Raw genomic sequence first — 16012 nt, forward strand, 5'->3', positions numbered from 1 at the left:
TTAAAGAGCACCAGTGTGCCTCCAGCTGTTGCAAAACTACAACTTCCAGCATGCCCGGACAGCCACAAAGGTCAGTGTTTTCCAGCCAGGGAGCCTCCAGCTGTTGCAAAACTACAACTTCCAACATGCACAGACAGCCAACAGATAGTCATGAAGCCATCATACACAAAAAGGTCTGTGTTTTCCAACCAGGATGCCTCCAGCTGTTGCAAAACTACAACTCCCAGCATGCCCGGACAGCCAAAGGTTGTCCGGGCATGCTGGGTGTTGTAGTTTTGCAACGGCTGGAGGCACCCTGGTTGGGAAACACTAAGTAAAACTACGGTTATATCCCGGCTGTATCTTGCTTGACGTTCTATCTATAGGCAGCGCGTGAAAATTGCTACTATTACAATTTCCACGCGAGACGCAGATCTGCCACTCAAGAACAATCCATACAAAAAAAGATTAACGAATAAAACCCACATGCCCCCGGAACAATGGAGACGCATTGTTCCCATTCACACAAACACCAAGTGGGTTGATTTAGATCATCGGCTTTTCCTTTTTTTTTTTTTTTTTTGCGGTGCGATTGTTTTAAGTGACATCAACAGCGCAAATGTCTCCTACTCACAGCCGCCTTTTATAAGCCAGAGAGAGAAGCGGGTGCGAAAAAAGAAATAAAGAAAAATAATAATAATATCTGCAGTGAGTCACCATGCCGCCTAATATCGCTGCAGGATCACGTCCGCAATTAAAGGGGAACTCCACTGGAAAACATTAATAATGAATTATTATTATTTTTTAATTTTTTTATTTTTAAATGAACAGGTGCCAGAAAGTTAGTTAAACATATTTGTAAATTACTTCTATTAAAAAAATCTTAATCCTTCCAGTACTTATTAGCTGCTGTATGCTCCAAAGGAAGTTCTTTTCTTTTAATAAATATCTAATTTATTATTTCCAGTCTCACCACAGTGCTCTCTGCTGACACCTCTGTCCACGTCATGAACTGACTTGAGTAGGAACAATTCCCCATAGAAAACCTCTCCTGCTCTGGACAGTTCCCAAAATGGACAGAGGTGTCAGCAGGGAGCACTGTGGTCAGACAAAGGAAATACAAAAAGAACTTCGTGTGGAGCATACAGCAGCTGATAAGTACTGGAAGGATTAAGATTTTTTAATAGAAGTAATTTACAATTATTATATATATATATATATATATATATATAGATATATATATATATATATATATATAAATAATTAATAAGAATAATATTATAATTACATTTCCAGTGGAGTACCCCTTTTAAGAGCTATTGAGACTGCGCGCAGAATGTGCCGCCATGGCGATGGGCGAATGTACAAGATTGATCAATTCCACCCCCCACCTGGCCTCTGAGCGCTGAATGAAGAAGACTTTATGTAAGATGCCGCCTCGCCCACGGTCTCACATTAACCTACTGACCTAAATGTTTTACAGAGAGAGAAGAGGAGACAAGAGCGGCAAAACGTAAGAGGCGGCACGGGGATATGGGAGTACGCCAAACTGCCGCTGTGTGTAGAGTGTCAGCTCTGCGGACTACATAACTATTGTGCTCTTCACTGTTGTTCCCCAACTTGTAGCCCTTTTGCAAAACCACAACTCCCAGCATGCCCAGACAGCCTACTGCTCTATCATACCTGACAACCAAGAGGAGAGATATATAGAGATCGAGATATATATATATATATATATATATATATATATATATATATATATATTATATTATATTATATAGATAGATATGAGAGATATATGAGCAGTGTCCTCCAACCTGTGGATTTTCAGCAGTTGCAAAACTAAGAGAGTATTTAGCTCACAGAGCATTGTCTAGACTGGATACAATTGTATCACTTCTCAGCTGAGAGGAGGACGAGCTATGTACAATGTATCAGTCTGGAGTCCAGGATGTTTAGCTCACAGAGCATTGTCTAGACTGGATACAATTGTATCACTTCTCAGCTGAGAGGAGGACGAGCTATGTACAATGTATCAGTCTGGAGGCCAGGATGTTTAGCTCACAGAGCATTGTCTAGACTGGATACAAATGTATCACTTCTCAGCTGAGAGGAGGACGAGCTATGTACAATGTATCAGTCTGGAGTCCAGGATGTTTAGCTCACAGAGCATTGTCTAGACTGGATACAATTGTATCACTTCTCAGCTGAGAGGAGGACGAGCTATGTACAATGTATCAGTCTGGAGGCCAGGATGTTTAGCTCACAGAGCATTGTCTAGACTGGATACAAATGTATCACTTCTCAGCTGAGAGGAGGACGAGCTATGTACAATGTATCAGTCTGGAGGCCAGGATGTTTAGCTCACAGAGCATTGTCTAGACTGGATATAATTGTATCACTTCTCAGCTGAGAGCAGGACGAGCTATGTACCATGTATCAGTCTGGAGTCCAGGAGGTTTCTAGCTTAATATCTTTTGAGTATTGGATAATTTATGATTTAGAAGTTATATATAGAAGTTTATTTGCTGATATTCACCCTGACACAAGGGCCCGGTGATTGGCTGCAGTTATAATGTAAGTTGATCCTAATAAAAAGAAGAAGTCTTTGTATTTGAAGCACGGTCTCCCTCAAATTCATTGGCACCATTCACACACACAAAAATAGCAGCAGACACTTCTGCCATCATTTTTGCACCAGTTCATTTGTATGACCTGGTGACATCCTAGGTCCTAGAGGACTGGGAATTTGTTTGGTTCATGCACTAGGGCAGTGGTCTTCAACCAGCGGACCTCCAGATGTTGCAAAACTACAACTCCCAGCATGCCCGGACAGCCGGGCATGCTGGGAGTTGTAGTTTTGCAACATCTGGAGGTCCGCCGGTTGAAGACCACTGCACTAAAGCATTGATAGATAGTTGGGAGCCAATGTTTCCCAACCAGAGTGTTACTCCAGCTGTTGCAAAACTATGACACCCAGCATGCCCGGACAGCCGTTGGCTGTCCGGGCATGCTGGGAGTTGTAGTTTTGCAACAGCTGGAAGCACCCTAGTTGGGAAACACTGCCCTAAACAAACCAGGAAACAATTTAACAAGAGGCACAGTAAACAAAACATTGTTTTTATTTATTGCAATTTTCAAGAACTCTGCTTGCATAATAGACAACGTTACCAAGCTAAAGCCCAGTCCTGGTCCAGTCCCGCTCGCACAGCTGAAGTCTAGTTTGAACTACATACAGATCCCTTTCCTACCCAGAGAGACAATTCTTACAGTAAACAAGACTGCTGCAATTTTCTGACAGCAAGCAGAGGTTTTTACAACAGCATAAGACCTCAAACCCTTCCACGTGAAACAGATATAATAGGGAAGAATGATACAGATTGTCTTATTTCATTCTGTGTTCCATATTGTATCATTTTCCTCAATTCATATTTGTTATGTCCTTTCTTAAATTTTAGAATTTTGCTGTTTTTTTTTTCAATTTGTTTTTTTTGGGGGCGATGTTGCCAAAAAAAAAATATATAAAAAAAAATGGATGCAAAAAAAAATTAAAATTAAAAATAAAACAGTGAACCAAGTGAACTACACAAAAAAAAAAAAAAAATACAGAATCCACTGAATTCTCAGGGGTTAGAAAAAACCAAAACCTCAAGATCTCTGCTTGTTGTCAGTAAAATATAACATTCTGCAACTAGGCTATACCGTGCTTCGGTTGGTCAGAATGTCTAGGATCTCTGCTTGCTGTCAATGAAATGAAATAACATTCTGCAACTAGGCTATACCGTGCTTTGGTTGGTCAGAATGTCTAGGATCTTTGCTTGTGGTCAGTGAATTTAAACAAAAGCTGTAAAATGTTTCACCATGTCTTTTTTGGAAAAATGTTTCCCCTCTGACAGCAAGCAGAGAAAGTGAACATTGTGAGCAACTGCAGGAGAATGTTTCTTCACACTAATAGTAATCTGCTTGCTGTCAGTGAGGTAAAACATTCTGCAACTGTTATACAGGGCTTCTGCTGCTCAGTATGTTCACTATCTCTGCTTGCTGTCAGGGTATTTAAGCAGTGAAAACAGAAGGAAGCAAATGTTCACGATCTGATAAAATGTTTTAACTCGCTGACAGCAAGCAGAGATATAGATTCTGAGCAACTGCAGCACGATCGTGCTGCAGTTGCTCAGAACCTTTATCATCTCTGCTTGCTGTCAGCAAGTTTAAACATTTTGTGTCAGATTGTGAACATTTGCTTCCTTCTGTTTTCACTGCTTAAATACCCTGACAGCAAGCAGAGATAGTGAACATACTGAGCAGCTGAAGCCCTGTATCACAGTTGCAGAATGCTACTTCCCGCTGATAGCAATTGGATATATAGCCCTGCAGCTGCTCAGAATTAGGATCTCTGATTGCTGTCAGTGAATTTAATCTTTGTAGAAAAAAATGTTTCAACTTCCTGGCAGCAAGCAGAGATTGTAAATAAATATTCTGAGCAGATTCAGCCAGGTGTAAAAGATAGTTACAGAAGGTTTCTTCATACTGATCACAAGCTGATATATTGTGCTGCAGGTGCTCAGAGTGCCCAGGATCTCTGCTTGCTGTCAGTGAACAAACATTCTGCAACTGTTATACAACGCCACAGCTGCTGAAAATATGCAGGACCTCCGCTTGCTGTCAGTGAAATATAACATCCAGCAACTATGTTATACCTTGCTTCAGTTGCTCAGAATGTTCACTATCTCCGCTAGCTATCAGTGAATTAAAACACTGTAAAAACAAAAGGCTGCAAAATGTTTCCCAATCTGCTAGTTGCAGAATGTTACAACTGGCTGACAGCAAGCAGAGATCGTGAACATTCTGAGCAGCTTCAGCACAATATAAGAGATAGTTGCAGAATGTTTCTTCCAAACAGATAGCAATCTGACATATTGTGCTGCCGCTGCTCAGAGTGTCCAGGATCTCTGCTTGCTGTCAGTGAAATGAAACATTATGCAACTATGTTTCAGCTGCTCAGAACATCCAGGATCTCTGCTCACAGTCAGCGAATTAAAACATTGTAGAAACAAGTCGGCTGCAAAATGTTTCAACTCACCGACAGCAAGCAGAGATTGTGAATATTCTAAGCGCATTCAGCACGATATAAGAGATAGTTGCAGAAGGTTTCTTCCCACTGATCACAATCTGATACATTGCGCTGCAGGTACTCAGAATGTGCAACTATCTCTGCTTGCTGTCAGCGAGATAAAACACTTTGCAACTATTATACCGGGTTTCAGCTGCTGATAAAATGCAGGATCTCTGCTTGCTGTCAGCGAGAAGAAGCATTCTGCAGCTGTTTCAGCTCCTCCAAACATCCAGGATCTCTGCTTGCTGTCAGTGAAATAATACATTGTGCAACTGTTCTATCGTGCCTCCGCTGCTCATAGAGTTCACTATCTCTGCTTCCTGTCAGTGAATTTAAAACAGCATAAAAAAAACAGCTGCACATAATGTTCACTATATCTGCTTGCTGTCAGTGAAATGAAACACAGTATAACAGAAAGCTGCAAAAGGTTTCCTTATACCAGTGTTTCCCAACCAGCATGCCTCAAGCGGTTGCAAAACTACAACTCTCAGCATGCCCGGACAGCCTTAGGCTGTCCGGGCATGCTGGGAGTTGTAGTTTTGCAATAGCTGGAGGCACGCTGGTTTTAAGAAAGACAAACGCTTTATTCAATTTGGGCTTTTGTTGATACAACGCAAAACGACCGCAATTCATCCATTTGCCTAAAGCAAGTCCACCATGACGGCGCCAAAGGTTAAAACGATATCATTTGGCCACAAGCGATTGTAGGAAATGTTACATAGATAAGAAACGAAAACCTACAGGCAACAAAAACAACAATATCATCGTATGCGGAGCTGCACCTCAATAATAACCCGCAAGGCTGGCACGAGGGCACTGCCCAGTGCCAAGATAAGCGGCAACAATGAGCGATGGTTCCAAAGGCCAAATAATTTAACCAAATCACTGCCAACCTTTTTTTTTTTTTTGCGTAATTTGCTGACAACCAATCTGCCAATGGGTAAATCATGGTGAACCGCTAGTGGCGCCATAATGGCATTCACGTTACAGATCACCGACGCACATCATGTGACTCATGTTCTTTGTGTTATCGCCATCGCGCCAAACGTGGAGCAGGGCTCCCCTAAACATGTTTCAAAACTACAACTCCCATCATGCCCCGACAGCTGCAGGCTGCATCCCCTTACAGTAGTGTTCCCCAACCTGTGGCTCTCCAGCTATCACGAAACTACAATTCCAAGCATACTGGGAGCTGTAGTGCTGCAACAGCTAAGGGATGCAATGTACATCTGTCAGGGCATGCTGGGAGTTGTAGTTCTGCACTGGTCAGAAAGCCACAGGATGGGGAACACCGTAGAGGACGCAAAGTAAATCTGTCAGGGCATGCTGGGAGTTGTAGTTTTGCAATAGCTGCAGAGCCTGTTAGTCAGGGTACGATGGGAGTTGTAGTTCTGCCCCACCTGTAGATCCCCTCATGTATTATCATTACATACAGGACACATAACAATCTGACAGATTTCTTGCCCAGAGAGCTCACACTCTATGCCCCCCCCAGACATGACACATACAGCTGTCAGACAGCAGGGGGCCCCAGACATCCCTGGTTATCAGAAGACACAGCTCGTACCCGGCTAATAATAACACCAAGGGAAGCCCCACAAAACGAGCCATTGCGGAGGGGGAAAAAAAAATAGCAGCTATGAAACGCGTAAGCAGCCCCCATCAGTACCCTAAGAGCTAGCACTCTACCCCTCCCCCACCCGCAGTGCCCGCTCCGGTGCCGTCACTCACCCGTCCGCCGCGCTCCGAGCTCCTCACACAAACAGCCGCGGCCGTGACCTACTTTCTGCCCTCACTAAATGTCGCACCACTAACCTACTTTTCAGCCAATGACGTTCGCCGGCTCCACGGGTGTCCATGCCAACCAATCAGGGCGCTGGCTGTCAGCGACCGGCCAATAGGAGCCTTCGCCTGAGAGACGTCCCGCCCTCCTGCGCCACTGGCCGCGTCGTCCAATCCTAGGATGTCCTGGAGAAGAGGGCGGGAACGTGTGGAGGTGGGCGGAGCGGCCATGTTGGATGTGGCGGATGATGTCGCCATATTGGTTGTGGAAACGTTTTATCGATTTATTTTACGTTAAATGTTTACATCCAAACTGTGGACCTCCAGCTGTTGCAAAACTACAACTCCCAGCATGCCCGGACAGCCAACGGCTGTCCGGGCATGCTGGGAGTTGTAGTTTTGCAACAGCCGGAGGTCCACTGTTCGGAGACCACCGTAAACTTAGGCTTTGTTCACATGTAAAAAAATTTAGTGCCTTATTTTATCTCAAGCGTGCATTTTGTTTTCCGTAACTGGTAAAAATGCTGGCAAATAAGGACAAAACCGCGCACAGATAGCGACTTCCTTCCGTAATACGCAGTAATCACGACCCTGTGTGCTATTTGGTCCGGTGAAAGGCTAGACGCCGTGACAGACCCCAATATAGTCAGACGGGTGCCGAAACAGATGCGAACAAATTTCGCGTTGGGTTCCATTGCCAGCTTGCGCCTAAACCGCGGCCTGCCTGTTCTTTCTGCAGACTCCGCACGGAAATGCATTGCCGTCTATGAGACTGAGTGTTCCCGAGCGGCCCTAGTGCCTGCATGTTATGTCGGCGCTCCGCATTCAGGGGAATTCTCCAAATGTGAACATAGCCTAACTCCCTGGGAGGGGCTCATGCGGCGGACAGCACGCGCTCCATTCATTTCTATGGGAGCGCCAAAGAGACCCTTGTGCGCGCGGGAACACAGCGTATTGTGTAGATAGCGGATATGTTGTTTTTCACCGGACCGCTCCGTTAACACCTGAAATTCAAAGTCCCATCGATTAATGGGATTTTCTGGGTAAATTCCGCAAAAAGAATGAATTTAAGCCGTAGGGTATGTTCACATTAAGGAGTTGCGCGTAGAAATTGCGCGGCGTGAACTCTTACATTAGTGTGAATGGTCCTTCTACAGAGCTGTTCACACTGCGGAATTCTGCTGCTGAAATTGATCAGTGCAAAGGAAGGACATTCTTTGCGCGGAAGTCCGCGAGTCCTGCATTGCCATCAGTGGTGACATCACACTGCCAAAGTATTAAGGCGTTTGCTGCCAGATGGAATCTCTGCTCTCGGAATTCATGGACTCCACAATCGCGGAATACTCAGTGTGAACATACCCTTAGAAGTTCCGACGTGTGAACTGTTCAGCAGAATCCCATTGAGATTAATAGGAAATTCCGATCGGAGTGTCTGTAGTGTGTGGACAAGCCCTTAGGCTATGTTCACATGTCGTAATTTCTGCGCGGAATTCCACAGCAGCAGAGTCCCATTGTATTCAATCTTGTTCTGCTGCGCTGTGCACACAGCTTTTTCTGGCATGGAAATTCCAATTTCCGTTTCAACAGAAAGAATGAACCTGTCCAGTCTTTCTGTGGACTCCACACGGAATTCTTGGCCGTCTATAAGTCGGTGCATTCGTGTGCGTTCCTAGCGCCGGCATATTGTGCTGGCACCCGCAGTCTGTGTTACGGCTGTGCTAAGGTGGATCCACTGACCGGTGTGGATGATGGCGAGGGCCGGACCAGGGAGCAGAGTTTAAGGTGCTGCTGGTTTTCACCAGAGCCCGCTGCAGGCGGCACCCAGGTCGCTACCCGCGATACGACTTGTCCCCTCAGGCAGCCAAGTTATAACGTGGCACAGGAAGGTAGAGGCACAGACGTAGTCAGGACTGGCAGGAGGTCAGGGTTGGCGGCAGTGAAGCAAGGTCAGGTCACGTAGCAAGAGGTCAGTAGGCAGGCGGCACAGGAGCAAGGTCAGAATACGTAGCAAGAGGTCAGATACACAGCAAGGCAAGACACAGGTAAACGCTTTCTCTTAGGCAAACTAGACACAAAGATCCGGCAAGGCATAAAGGAAGTGCAGGGTTATATAGGGTCAAACTACACAAGCACCAATTAATGGTGCGCTGGCCCTTAAAATTTTACAGAGCCGACGCACGCCCTAGGAGGCTTGGGCACGCACACCGGCCAACACAGAGAGCAGAGGAGCGAGGAGGGGAGAGGAGACCCGGCGGCTGCGTGCGTTTGCATCACGGGATGCGAACCGCAGTGGTGCCGGCAGCAGGGGGAGGAATGCGCTTGTGGTCAGCGAGTCTGACCGCAGCGCTAAGTGTAACAGTCTGCAGAATGTCCGCACAGAGATTTTAGCCTTAGGCTATGTTCACAGAGCGGTATATCAGAGCGGAATTCCACTCGGAAATAAGTAATCAAGCATTAGTGTGAATGGGTTTTCCGTTGATCCGTTAACAAAGCGGAATTTCCGCGAAGGAAATTCTGCATTCGTTCTCTGGGCGGAAATCCATGCGGAATGCATTGCAGGTCCATGCGGTCCTATTGACGATGGATTTTGGTTGCGGCCGCTGCCCAGGATATCTCTAGGTGGATATTCCCATAGTGTGAACGTGATCTTAGAGATGTAGCGACGCTTTTTATCACCGATGGCCGTTGTTCAGTTCATAGAGTCATAGGGGGTTATTTACCAATAATGGCTAGATCATTTTCGCGGTTTGTCTAGATGTGTTTTTTTTGGCGGTGCTGCTCCAAATTTATCATATTGTCGCAGTGACCATGATAAATTTTGCGCAGATCTGCACCCAGATCATTTTCTACCGCCGCTTTCAGATCATGTCTACCCTTCTTCTAAAGAGCTTGTTTGTCTGTGTGTTTGGCTTTATTTGTTTTAGTTTTAAAAGAGGTACTCCGCTGCTCAGCGTTTGGAGCAAACAGTTCTGAACGCTGGAGTCGGCAACGGGAGCTTGTGAGGTCATAGCCATGCCCCGCCCCCTCAATGCAAGTCTATGGGAGGGGCGTGACGGCTGCACCCGAATTTCTTTGCTAGAAAATTCCGTACAGTGCATGGGCCCTTAGGGCGCGTCCACTCTGCTGAATTTCTGCCTGAGAGATTCCGCCGAGTTCTGCTGGACCATTAACATTTCCATGGCGGAAAATTCTGTAGCGGAAATTCAGGAACCGCCAAAAGAATTAACTTGTCCATTTGTTTGACGGAATTCCGCCTGGAACTGCACTGCCGTCTATAGAGACGGTGCATGTCTGCCTGATCCTACCCCTGACAGATTTCAGCAGCGACGCTTGCAGACAGAATTTCCGCCCAAGTTCCAGCGTGTGAACTTTGAAGCAGAATCACATTGAAAACATGGGGACTCTGCTGCAAGCAGCATTCTGCAGGGGAATTTCTCGGGTGGAAATTGGGCAAAGTGGACGCTTGCAACTCGTATTAAAAAATCTGAAATATTTGAGTGAACCAATAAGAAATTAAGAAGCACTCGATGGGTAGAGAAGGTGGTGACCCGCTGGATCTAGTGATCTCACTGCTGTTATTCAGCCCCTGGGAACCCTCTCCATGGTGCAGTTCTTTCTTATTCTCTACAATTTTAGGGGGCGGGGACAAGGGCTGTTTGCCAACAGTACTCAAATGGTTTCCTTTCCCTTACTTCTCTGGCCAATCATACAACAGAACATCAAATACCCCTCTCTTCTAAGCCACGTGCTGGTGAAAGTGCAATAGACTGAGCAGACTGGTGCTGTGCTAGGAAACTATTTACTGTACTGCACTATACATAACATGTAAGGAGAAAAGGTGGTTATTGATTCGCTGGGTTTGCAAGGTGCTTTGTGAGCAGAAAGGAAACAAACAGCAACAGGATCACAGCAAGGGTGCGGTTACATCACAAAAGCAGCCCTGGTCTAAGTAGTGATCTGCTGCTGCTGCTGCTGCTGCTGATGAGAAGACAAGGGGGGGGGGGTATATACAGCAAGGAAGAGGTTACATCATTAAACCAGACCTGGTCTAACCAGTGAACAGATGATGATGATGATAACAAGCGGGGTGGGGGGGGGGGGGTTAAATACAGAAAGAAAAGGGTTACACTACTAAAGCAGCCCTGGTCTAAGCAGAGAACCGGTGATTGTGACTAGCTAAGGGGAGGGGATTGTATACAGCAGGGAAAGGGTTCCATCACTAAAGCAGCCTTTTACAAATATTACAAAAGCAACCCTGGCATAAGCAGTAAATTGGTGCTGCTGCTGCTGATGATGACGAACTACAAGAAAAGGGATGGGTGTGTACATTCAGAAGGCAGCTTTGCGTAGATAGTAGGAACACAAGTATTTACATATGAGGCAGCTGCCCAGAACATAATGGGTGGAGAGCCTTATTTTATTGCACAGTGTGGACCCTCTGGAGGAGGCAGACAGGTTCAGGTTGTAGTTCCACAGTCCAGGCTCTCTCCTGTGCTCTTTCTTGGTCTCTCTGCTTCTAGAGAGGGACTAAGCCTAACAATAAGCAGTAATCAGCAGTTTGCAGAGAATTGAGACACCTAATGGCCAAAACTTTAGAGAATTTTTTTAAATTATTAATTTTTTTTGTTTTTTTGCGACCAGGTGTTCCTTGTCCTTCTTTGGACACTTTTGGCAGGTCCTAACCCCTAAACACTGGAAACACCCCACTAGACCACCCTTCTGGAAATGATCCGACCACAACGTCTACACATCACTATTTGGGTCTTGTCACTGTGGCTCAGATCCTAAATATATCCCACCCCTGACGGACGCCATTGTCACCAAATAATCCATGTTACACACTTTACCTATTCTTTTCCTTGATCTAAACCAGTGGTCCCCAAACTGTGGCCCTCCAGATGTTGCAAAACTACAATTCCCAGCATGCCTGGACAGCCGTTTGCTGTCCAGGCATGCTGGGAGTTGTAGTTTTGCAACATCTGGAGGGCCACAGTTTGGGGACCACTGATCTAAACACAATTCATCTTGGAAATGACTCACGTGTGCCACCTACTGGTGAAGTTAGACGATTACAAACCATCTAAAAAACATCTTACGGCATTTGATTAGTATATCATCTATGGGGAGAAGAGTTTTATTCATATTATGTTATTGATTTATATGTTATTAGTATAGTGCAGTGGTCTCCAAACTGTGGACCTCCAGCTGTTCCAAAACTACAACTACCAGCATGCCGGACATTCTCCAGAATTGTTATATGTAAGATGAGGAGAGGTACGCTCTTACAGATCAGGACTTTTATGGCTCCCTACATTGTGTGGTTCCTCTGTTATTCCTCCTGGAAATGTATGACTAAACTGACAACTGGGTGTGAGATTGTTTAGCTCAGTGTTTTAAAAAAAAAAGTGTGCCTCCAGCTGTTGCAAAACTACAACTCCCAGCATGCCTTTGGCTGTCCGGGCATGATGTTAGTTGTAGTTTTAATATCAGAATAGGTGGACAGCTCACAACAAAAATTGTACGAGGTTAACTGGGTGCACCTGTACCCTCAGGTGAAATAACAATGGAATGTAAAATAATAGAGTTCCTAGTCCTTAAAGGGGTATTCCAGGAAAAAACTTTTTTTCTTATATCAACTGGCTCCAGAAAGATAAACAGATTTGTAAATTACTTCTATTAAAAAAATCTTTCAATAATTATAAGCTGCTGAAGTTGAGTTGTTCTTTTCTGTCTGGCAACAGTGCTCTCTGCTGACATCTCTGCTTGTCTCGGGAACTGCACAGAGTAGTAGAAGTTTGCTATGGGGATTTGCTTCTAAACTGGGCGGTTCCCGAGACACGTGTCATCAGAGAGCACTTAGACAGAAAAGAACAACTCAACTTCAGCAGCTCATAAGTACTGAAAGGATTAAGATTTTTTAATAGAAGTAATTTACAAATCTGTAAGGATAGTGGTAGTACTCACAAAACACGAAGCTGGGTTGTTACACACAGATTTGTAGTAATTTTAAAGGGGTATTACAGGGAAAAAAAACTTTTTTTTCTGAATTCATTACAGGGGCAGTAATGAATTCATTACAGGGGCATTCCAGGAAAAAAACTTTATAGATATATCAACTGGCTCCAGCAAGTTAAACATATTTGTAAATTACTTCTATTAAAAAATCTTAATCCTTCCAGTAGTTATCAGCAGCTGAAGTTGAGTTGTTCTTTTCTTTCTGACAACAGTGCTCTCTGCTGACACCTCTGCTTGTCTCAGGAACTGTCCGAAGCAGGAGAGGCTTGCTATGGGGATTTGCTCCTACTCTGGACAGTTCCTCATTAGCGATTTGTCTCAGAATTTGTCGCAAGTGCCCTTAATTTATACACACGATGAGACTTGACTTACAAAAATGGCCGCGGACAGCACTGGTAAAAAAAAACAAAAAATAAATAAAATAAAAACTACAAAGTATAACAACAGCGCTGTGTGGGACATAGAAAGAACACGGTGCAATGTCCCGCAAAATGTAGAACTGTTGTTTATGCTTTACAGTGTTACTCGTGTATATGTAGATTTTATATTATGACTGATGTATTCGTGAACTATCAATATATCATTACCTTAAAGGGTTACTGTGTATCTTTGTATATTATGTTTTGACAGGGCAACAATCTGCTATACCGGGCGACAGGGTGGAATGTAGCGATCTGTTGACAGTTAATTATTCTGTGTATCCTTTAGGTATTATTACTGTTTGTAGCTGCTATAAAGTAACTAGTACATATGTAAATATTATGGTACCAGTGTTGACTATGTGACATTACTTTAAAGGGGTACTCTGCTGCTAAGCATGTGGAACAAAGGTTCCGAACGCTGGAGCCGGGAGCTCATGACATCATAGCCCCGCCCCCTCATGACACCATGCCCCGCCCCCTCAATGCAAGTCTATGGGAGGGGGCGTGATGGCCCGCCCGTTCCCCATAATCCGATTGAGCACATCTGGGACGTCTCGCTCCATCCACCACAGACTGTCCAGGAGTTAGCGGATGCTTTAGTCCAGGTCTGGGAGGACATCCCTCAGGAGACCACCCCCCACCTCATCAGGATCATGCCCAGGCGTTGTAGGGAGGTCATACGGGCACGTGGAGGCCACACACACTACTGAGCCTCATTGGGACTTGTATTAAGGACATTACATAAAGTTGGATCAGCCTGTAGTGGGGTTTTCCACTGTGATTTTGAGTGACTCCATATCCAGACCTCCAGGGGTTGATGATTTCCATTGATAATTTTTGTGTGATTTTGTTGTCAGCTCATTCAACTATGTAAAGACGAAAGGATTTCATACGATTAGTTCATTCATTCAGATCTAGGATGTGTTATCGCAGTGTTCACTTTATGTTTTTGAGCAGTGTTAAAATTAAAAGGTGTAAAAAAAACATTTACAAACACGAACCTTGATAAATCCCCCCCATGCCTTTTATTGGTCACACTGCAACAATCCGCTTTCCCCTATTACTCCTCCTGGCAACCTGAGATGCTCTTATATTTCGGGTCATCTCTTCTCATCTTACTTTTCTGGTCTGACTCACCTCCAATTATCTAAGACAGGGTTTCCTAACCAGGGGGCCTCCAGCTGTTGCAAAACTATAACTCCCAGCATGCCCGGACAGCCAAAGGCTGTCCGGGCATGCTGGGAGTTGTAGTTTTGCAACAGCTGGAGGCACACTGGTTGGGAAACATTGATCTAAGACCTTCAAAGACTCCGACCCAGAGCTTCAGGACATCAAAGATGATTTGCACTACGATAATTGTACCATAGGTTTACATGTACACATCTTCTGCGGAGGTGTCTGTGCACATGTCTTTATGTCCTAATGTGCTGCTACCTGGGCAAATACTCGGATGTCATATCAGTCCTGGTACTTAAATGGTAACTCTCACTAAAACAAATTTTTGCTATTGCACTCCTTATGGTAAATAAAAAAATATTTCTAATATACTTTGTTTAAAAAAAAATTAAGTTTTCTATGTTTTATTTGTGCTTAAAGGGGTACTCCACTGGAAATTTTTTTTAAAATCAACTGTTGCCAAAAAGTTTAACAGTTTTGTAAATTACTTCTATTAAAAAATCTTAATCCTTCCAGTACTTATCAGCTGTTGTATGATCCACAAGAAGTTCTTTTCTTTTTGAATTTACTTTCTGTCTGACCACAGTGCTCTCTGCTGACACCTCTGTTCATTTTAGGAACTGTCCAGAGTAGGAACAAATCCCCATAGCAAACCTATCCTGCTCCGGACAGTTCCTAAAATGGACAGAGGTGTCAGCAGAGAGCACTGTGGTCAGACAGAAAGGAAATTCAAAAAGAAAAGAACTTCTTGTGGAGCATACAACAGCTGATAAACAGATTTGTAAATTACTTCTATTAAAAAATCTTAATCCTTCCTGTACTTAACTTTCTGGCACCAGTTGATTTAAAAAATAAAAAAATAAAAATAAAAAAGGTTTTCCAGGGTACCCCTTTAAAAAAAAAAAAAGCTTAAGAGCACATTTTCTGTCCATTTTAGGAACCAGAGTAGGAGAAAATGCCCATAGCAAACATTTTCTGCTCTGGTCAGTTCCTAAAATGGACCGAGATGTCAGCAGAGAGCACTGTGGTCATGATGTCAGCAGAGAGCTCTGTGTTCCAAAAAGAAAACCATTTCCTCTGTAGTATTCAGCAGCTAATAAGTACTGGAAGAATTAAGATTTTTTTTAATAGAAGAAATTTACAAATCTGTTTAACTTTCTGGCACCACTTGATTTAAAAAAAAAAAAAAAAATAACGTTTTCCACGGGAGTACCCCTTTAAGTAGTTACCGTATTTATCGGCGTATAACACACATTTTTTTAGGCAAAAATTTTTAGCCTAAAGTCTATCTGCGTGTTATAAGCCGATAAGCCGCTGCAGTTCAATGATTTATAGCGGGCGCTTTAAATCAATGAACTGCAGCGGCTTTTGCACTGCCCGATTCTCTGCCCCTGCCTATCCTGGGGTCCAGAGACTGCCGGCACCGCTGCCCCATACCTGGTTTTTCTGACCCCGCAGGAAAGGCAGGGGGAGAGAAGCGGGCAGCGATGGCCTCTCTCCCCCTGCCTTTCCTGGGGGCTTCTGC

General features: G+C 44.3%; 1 protein-coding gene across 12 annotated transcripts in view; it reads right to left on the bottom strand.

Annotated features, from left to right (window-relative positions):
- The window catches only part of BMAL1 (basic helix-loop-helix ARNT like 1), a 143813-nt gene that overhangs the window by 76986 nt on the left and 50815 nt on the right, over positions 1-16012 (bottom strand). Inside the window, exon 1 of one of the 12 annotated variants that reach the window (XM_056527962.1) lies at positions 6908-6928. The exons of 10 other annotated variants lie outside the window; for them this stretch is intronic. The gene's annotated coding sequence lies outside the window, so the exon portion shown is untranslated. Of the gene's footprint in view, positions 1-6823; positions 6929-16012 lie in introns of those variants that run through there. One more of the 12 variants, XM_056527960.1, reaches the window with a different exon arrangement.

The sequence above is a fragment of the Hyla sarda genome, chromosome 6 (assembly GCF_029499605.1).
Source record: "Hyla sarda isolate aHylSar1 chromosome 6, aHylSar1.hap1, whole genome shotgun sequence".
NCBI lineage: Eukaryota > Metazoa > Chordata > Amphibia > Anura > Hylidae > Hyla > Hyla sarda.